The sequence below is a fragment of the Rosa rugosa genome, chromosome 1, assembly GCF_958449725.1.
Source record: "Rosa rugosa chromosome 1, drRosRugo1.1, whole genome shotgun sequence".
NCBI lineage: Eukaryota > Viridiplantae > Streptophyta > Magnoliopsida > Rosales > Rosaceae > Rosa > Rosa rugosa.
The window spans coordinates 57692833-57701153 of NC_084820.1; the positions used below are offsets into that span (position 1 = coordinate 57692833).

Below are 8321 nucleotides of genomic sequence, written 5' to 3' on the forward strand. Positions count from 1 at the left end.
TCAAATTTCTTCCTCACCTAAAAATCTAAAATAAAAACTTCTTTTTTTTTTTTTTTGGAGAATAACAACTTATTTCTATACTTTCATAGACACAAAAGAAAACTCGACCAAAAAAAAAAAAAAAAAAAAAATAGACACAAAAGAAAACACGTGTTATTCTCAAAAAAAAAAAACGTGTTCCGTTTACTTTTAATCCAGGATCTCCTTGGAGATCGATGACCGAATGCGTAAGGGTGACAAGGGAGAAAACGAAAAAGGAAAAGAAACAAAAATTTGAGGAATACCTCGGAACTTTCTTTGTGCGTATCTGCTCAGGTAAGCTGTTTGTCTTGAAACTAATTTCCCGGCATTCCATGACGATGATTCTTCTTTCTTGCGTTACAATTTACATTAAACTCTTATTCTATTCGGAGATACCGAAGCAGCCAACAGTTTAAGTGATGATCATGGACTCCACTCCCAACCTACACCAGCTCTTTCTCCCCGTCGTAGAGGCTGAAGAAGAAGAAGAAGAAGAAGTTGATCCCCTTTGTCTTTCTCGGTCAGTACGTATCTGTAAATTGGATTGAGTTAGATAGCTTCTTCTCTATCTGTGGTTCTGTTTGGTAGTGTTGTACTTGTCACTAAAGGTGTGCTCTTTTGGATTAGGCTGGTGTAATTGGATGTTTAACTACGAACCTTGAATTCCATGCCATCTGCTGCGATTTCCATTTTTCATTCCGAGCATTTAGAATATTTAAGAGCTGTATTTGACATGCAAAAGAAGAACAAAACAGATGAAGATCGATATAGCCAGCAAACTTTTGTCAATGTGTTGTGCTCCCTTTTTAACTGCAGGTTGATTATTTGTTTGTGCAGATGGGGTCTATAGACGAGAAGATAGACCTTGAAGCTCATGAGGAGCTCACATTTAGCTCATCAGCAGCCACGGGTGCCCTGCATTTTGAGACGGTTCATTTGCACTCCCGAGCTGATGTGGCATACTCATGGATTTCGAAGAATGTTGGGAGGATAAGAACTCCGAGGAGTCTTTATGTTGTCCTTTTGAATGCAAAGATCACCATGTTGCTACCCTTTGGTCCCTTGGCAATTTGGCTACATATCGTTACTGAAAAGCAGGTATGAAATACATATTTATTGGTAGAAGAATATACTACTGTAGAGGATTTGGGAAGCAGGAAAGTTATGATGATTTATTGGTTTTTCTTATGCTCTTTTGCATTATCTTTCAACTGTGGAATGAAGAAAGTGACCAAACATTTTTTCTGTTATACACATTGTTACTTTGAGATTTAGCAATGTTAAATTTTAATAGACTTCGCAGCTGGTTACATTTACAATTCTTAAAAGTTACTTTGTATATGTTAGGGATGGGTCCTCTTCTTCAGCTTATTGGGCATGGCACCATTAACAGAGCGTTTAGGATATGTGACTGGGTAAGTGCTGGCTTATCAAATCTAATATAGAAGTAAACTGTTGCAACTTTGTCCGAGACTAACTCTTAGTTTGTTAATGCATGATTGTGGATTTGTGGTGCAGGCAACTCGCTTTGCACTCAGAACCGAGAGGTACTATTAGAAATCTTTAGCATCAGCAATGTATTGTCATAGACACCTTCATTCAGTGAATACACTATTGATTATGGCCATATAGGATGGGTAGTTCCTCTTCAGATTGAGAAACTTTAAAACTACTTACTGATTCCCATATATAACAATTAGAGGGGTGGAGGTGGAAAGTTGTGTGATAGGGTGCTCTTTTGTCTCCTTGTTGTTGATCGGAAGGCAGCTACTAGTTGGCTCTTCTTCTTTTTTTATGGATCAGTGACTAGCTTCGTTTTGCTCTTGTTCGATCTGGGCTGCTTTTGAAAGTGGATTTTTGGTCCACTGTATATACTGGTTGAAATTTTGATCGTTACAACAGAGTAATTTCTTTTACTTTAAAAAAAAAAAAGAAATAGAGAGAAAAGCTTATACCTTTTGTTTACCTGCTTTTTGTTGCGTTTGCAGTTGGGGGACTTATAAATGTCACATTTGTAACTGTACCTGAGATCTTTTCATCACTCTTTGCATTAAGGAAAGGCATGATTAGAGTTGTTCAGAGATCTTTATTGGGGTCGATTTTATTGAATATACTCTTGGTGATTGGATGGGCCTTCTTCACTGGTGGGATCCATCCGTTGCAAGAAAGTTCAAGTTTTCAACGAGGTAGATTTTCATACTCCTGTCGAACTGTATTCGCTGAACTTCTCGTAACAGGGGTTCATTGACATTCATGCCATCTTTATGTAATTATATGTACATCTTTTCGCAACAGCAACATGCCCTCGTGAACGTTACATTGCCGCCAATGGCTTTAATGGGGATTATGCTTCCAGCTGTGCTTCACTTTACACACTCAGAGGCGCATTTTGGGAAGTCGGAGTTATCCCTTTCACGATTTAGTAGCTGTGTAATGCTAGAGGCATATGCAAGCTTCCTGTTCTTTAAGTTTACAAGTCATCATGATTGTCATAGTCCCATTCATGAGGATGAGGATGAGGTCAGTCAAGAATTCTTTTGTAGTATATAGAATGCAATTGGTTTTCCTTATGAAGATTAATTGTGCATTTTTTTTTTTTTATACTTCTTCCTATGTTTTTGGTAGTTTGTAAGCTGTAGAAGACTCAATATGCCTAAATTAAAAAATACTTTCTTTTTGAAAGTGTGATATCATAGCATGAAAGCTCACTGAATACCAAACCTATAAGCATTTCTCACCTACACTTTCCAACTACTTATATTTGGTTGAACGGTTATGAAAGAGGGATCATAACTACGGACTGTACGAGAGATCACTATCATGTCTGGAGTGTTAGTATTTATTGATACGTTTGCTTGCAAGCTTAAAGGCTTTGAACATAACGATGCTGATTTGAATCTGTTGAATATTTTTTAACTTCGATGTTCTTGTGAAGTGTAAAGTTAGTTTGCTCATGACAGTGTTATACTGCATCCTATGATTCAATGTTGCTATCTCTTGAAATGCATAAAATATGACTTACGGATTGAGTACTTGCAAGTGGAAGAATTCTCTAAACCAAACTGCATTTGGTTAGATTACGTATCCTCTCTTTTACAATTGTTGAAGGAAGGAGTCCAGGATCAAGATTCTTCTCCGGAAATAACTGCTAATGAAGCAATTGGCTGGCTTTCTATCTTAGCTCTGTGGATGTACATTTTGTCTTCATACCTTGTGGAGGCTATACAGGTTAACTCCTATTTGATCATATAATGGTTCATGCTGCTTCGGATGTATTTTCTATATATATGATGCTATTATTTATGCTGTCCCTTGGGACATTTAGTCTGGTATAAAAGAATTGCATGGTAAATACTTGGTTTTACATTTAGGAGTTCAAGATAATCCTAGGTAACACTCACCTTAGGTTGTCCGATTTTCTGGATCATATATGGAACTATTATTCTATTTATTATAATTATTGTTTTATGTTAGGTTAAATGGACTTCTGTTAGTTCTTAAGTTTTTTTTCCCATTCCTAAATTCCTTGTTTTCTATTTTAAGTGGAGCTATTTGGTGATGCTTGGCTTACTGGTTTTTTGGCCAAGTTTTGTGTGATTACATAAAGCTTAATGATCAATGGTTTTTTCCAGGGAGCATCCGACTCGCTCAATATTCCTGTAGCATTTATCAGTGCCATCCTGCTCCCAGTTGTAGGAAATATGTGGTCTATCCTGTTTTCCATGAGAGAAAAACTTGTGAGTGCTTTGAAGATTATACACCTCACCTCCCTTAAAAGACTTCATTTATTTGATTGATGGAATTAGTCTTCTTGCAGGACCTCACGCTTGGAGTTGCTATTGGATTATCTACACAAACATCTATGTTTACAGTAAGGACTCGAATTCATATTCCCAATGCAGACCATTGAAACGTAGAGATTTCTAAAGTTGATTACCATTCCTAAAACAGGCTTACCTTATTAACAATCCCTCTGGAGATAACTGATAATGTTTTGCTTTTTATGATTGTAGATCCCCTTTTGTGTAATTGTTGGGTGGATAATAGGAAATCCCATGGACTTGAATTTTCAACTCTTTGAGACTGTTATATTGGTTATGGCTGTGCTAGCAGTGGCATTTATGTTGCAGGTTTGTGTATTATTTCTTGTTTTTACTTTCCTTTTAGCTGTAAATTATAATATTGGTATTTATAATCTCCAATTTTGTGCATGGGAGATGTATTGTTTTCAATTCCAAATTCTAGTTTGTGTATTGAAAAAGTGGTAAGAAATTGGGGATGCAGAATCAGTTGGTAGTAGAACCACTTTTTTGTGAAGATGGATCATTCACAATTTTCAGATATGCTATGTCATGACTGAAAAGTCTGTGCACAGTGAACTGAACGTTGAGGTTTCTGATTACATAATCCAAGAGGAGTGTTGTTAAGTGATTAAACTAAGAATTTTCTCTATATCGAAACGAACACTATATATGAAGCGCATATAATTTTTGCATCATATTTCAGGTTTGTTATGCATATATTGTTTGCCTCCCCTTGGCCATTATATTACATTATTGACAGTTATGCATCTCCATTTTTCTGCATAATACAGTTCTTACTTATTCCATAAAAATTATAGTCTAGTCACTGCAGAATCTTTTTCATCTAAGATTCATTGCCTTAATCTTTTATAGGAAGGGATGTCAAACTACTTCAAAGGATTGATGCTTATCCTGTGTTATCTCATAGTTGCAGCCAGTTTTTTTGTACATGTAGATCCTTCAAATGGTGAGTTAAGCAATTTATTATACATCTTAAGTGAAAAAGAGAAAAGGATAGTAGAGTCAGCTTTGTATGCATGGGCATATAGAGGCCTACAAATGCATCTCCTTATACCTGCTTTTACAACCGATACACTTTTAAAGCTGTGATTGATGAAAAATAAAAGATCACATAATCCCGCAAGTTTTATCTGTGTCAAATCAGGCTTTTTATTTTGTAACTGTATTTTTCTGTTTGTGATTATGTGGCACAAGTAATGTCATCAATAGTACTGAAAGATACATGAATAAAATGACATGCTAAGAGCGTTCCATTTAGCCATTGTATATCACTCACAATCTCTTAACAATCTCCTAAACTGATCTGATCTCTAATCGAGTATACATAGGCTAGTCACAATGTAGCGCGGAATAAGTTTCCTTTAAGAAACATATACTCTTGTAGACTGCAATCTCTTATGAAAAACTGCTAGAGCTGTTTTCCCAAGTAACCACTGTGGACATGAACTGTAAGGCCTGTATTTTGTTCCTACAATGCTTGATATTGTCTATTTTGTGGACCATACTGTATTTAGTTATATGCATATATAGTGTCTGAGGTAATGTTCTCTTACCAGATATCTGACATTCTATTGTGTTAGACTGTGAATTGGACCTCACAATCAAATTAATCCTGGTATAAGTTGAGAATCTGACAACATAAAATGTGAATTCCATGGAATGAGAAGATTTTCTTAGTAGGAATGATACTTCATTCGCACATTTAAGAATTGATACTGTTAACATTATCTTCCAGTTCAATAATTGAATGTGTGTTGGCCTTTGTTGCAGATGCTAACTAAACTAACAGTTGGAGTGGCGGCCGTGCATTTGACAATCTATACAGTATCTGCACGCAAAGGTGTGATAGAAGTTATATATATGAAACTACTCTTCCACGATTTCTCAAGCTTATGATGTTTGTTAGTTGCTTTATTTTTCTGATCATGTAATAGAAAATCCATATGATCTGCCCGGTACCAAAAAGCTGGGAGATTTCACCCTTTATATAATCAAGTTTGATCCTCTTCAGCTGTAAGCTTTCGTTCACAATTTTCACTTTTGCAATGGTTTTCAACAATGCCGCCTCCGGCTGTGAATCAAATTTTGTTTTCTTGATTTTAAGTCTACTTGCCTTGAGTTTATCTCAGTACTGTTTCCATACACATACATATTCTAATTGTCAACTCTAGTGGTTTTCGAAGAAAATTATTTCTTGATAATGAGCCTTATAACTGTGGTTAAATAATGTAAACCTTTGGCAATTAAACCATTAAGAAAAAGGCTGCAGCAGAGTGATCTACCATGGGAAAGTTTGATCCTATCGACATTTTTGCAACAAACACCAGGTTTGAAGTATGTGAGTGACTGAGTGATGTAGACTTGTAGAGAACATTCCCAGTAACCAACTAGTATCTGAGATGGAAGGAATTAGATTCCATCCCTTGTGTATCTAATCCTTCAAATATGAGTTAGAGTTGAAACTATTTGACATTAACTTGGCGTATCAAGTCAAGGTTCCGCCTGCCACCACTGTTTTTTTTTTTTTTTGGTCACAGGCCTACCACGACTTTTGACCTTCAATTTATTATTATTATTATTGTTTTTTTTTTGTTGACAAAGTAATAGAGATTTCATTTAAGGGTCCTTGACCAAAAGCCCCAAAATAAGCAAAAGTTATCCCACTTACCCCAACAACAGATTTTTATTCTCACTAACCCAAATTAGAGTATAATGACCAGTCTACCCTCAACCTAATTAAATAACTACATCAATGCCACACTCTCTCATCTCTCGATCACACACACACTCTCTCTCTCTTCTCTCTCTCTCTCTCTCACGATCTGGCCACATCCCCGTCGGCCTGGTCGCCGGTCGTCGGAAACGAAGTCAACAGTGAGATCGTGCAGAAGTCCTAGCAGAAGTTCGAAACGGATCTTCAAATTTCGCCAACGAAGAAGGGGAGGATGTGAGTGATGGTCGAGATCGACCTCCTCGGCGGTCCAGAGCGACCTTACCGGAGAAGAAGGTTTCCGATCCCCTTGGGTCCTTGCCCTCCGGTTTCTCTCTCCCTCTCTCTCTCTGCCATGAAAGCTCTGTCGCTCTCTCCTCTTCGAACTCAGTCCCGGTGCCATCTGGTTTCTCCCTCTCTCTCTCCAATCTCCAGTTCCGGCGGAGGAGCACTCTGCCTTCTTCCTCTTGCTGCTCCAGCAATGAGCTCGACGACGTCTCCGGCTGAAGACGCTGCTTCTGGTCAGCTCGCCGGTGACCGGATCTGGACCAAGACGCTGAACGACATCTCCGGCTGAAGACGACGTCTGGTCTTGAGTCTCACGGTTGAACTCCGATAGGGTGCCCAGATCTTTTCTCTTTCTCCGATAGAGACATCAACATTAAGATCCAACATGTCTGCTACTTTGCTACTCTGGTTGTCTTCGAAACCCAGAACCAAGTTGTAAAGACCAGTTTCAAGGATTGGAGGAAGAAAGATGAGGTAGCAAAAATGGCAAGAGAAACTGGTTCAAGAAAGTGAAGGTTTCATTCTCGAAAAAAAAAAAAAAAAAGGTGAAGGCTAAACAGAGAGATATGTGAAGGAATAGACGACTATTGGGGGGCAATAGACGACTATTGGGGGGGCAATAGATGTTTTAAATTGATGTAATCTCTTTTTTTTTTTTCGTTAATTAAAGTTTTATTTGTCTAATTTTAGGAAGATTAATTTTCATTCCAGCAAACGAAAATTCTATTGGGGGGCAATAGACGTCTATTAGGGGGCAATACATGGCTGATAGTCGTCTATTGGGGGGCAATACATGGCTAATAGTCGTCTATTGGGGGGCAATACATGGCTAATAGTCGTCTATTGGCCCCCAATAGACGTCTATTGCCCCCTAATAGACGTCTATTGGGGGCAATAGACGTCCATTGCCCCTCTATTAGGGGGCAATAGATGTCTATTGGGGGCAAAAAAAACTTTCCGGTGAGATTTTCAGCAAATTCCGGTGGGCGGCAGCCGGTGACCGGATTCCGGCGGCCGGTGACGGCTCCGGCGAAGTGTCCTATAGTTTCTCTCTCTTCCATTTTCTCTCTCTCTCTCTAAGTAACAAAGGGGTGGGGTAAAATGGTATTAAAAAAAAATTAAAAACAAAAAAAAAATCTTAATGGGGTATTAGGGAAGACTCCCTTAGAGTGTATTGGGTAAGAGGGAATTAAAAAAACTTAATGGGGTAAGGGGGAAAAAAATCCCTAGAAATGGGGTAAATAGACAAAACCCCATCATTTAATCCCAAAGCCAGAACGACACATACAAATAAGCCCTATATGCTTGTACCCTAAATCAGTGGTCAAGCAGTTAAGGGAATACGGGTATCATCCACTACTACAATGAAGCTCACTTATTTAGAAGCCTACAAACTATAAAAATTCCATCAACACAGAGAAAACTACTGTGAATCTCCCTTCGTCAATGCACTCAATTGTGGTACTCCAGGAGATTCA

The 8321-nt window shown here is 38.0% G+C and overlaps 1 pseudogene; it reads left to right on the forward strand.

The window, feature by feature from the left end:
• Positions 1-140: 140 nt before the first annotated feature.
• Positions 141-5942, forward strand: LOC133725651 (vacuolar cation/proton exchanger 2-like; annotated as a pseudogene).
• The last annotated feature ends 2379 nt before the right edge of the window (positions 5943-8321 follow it).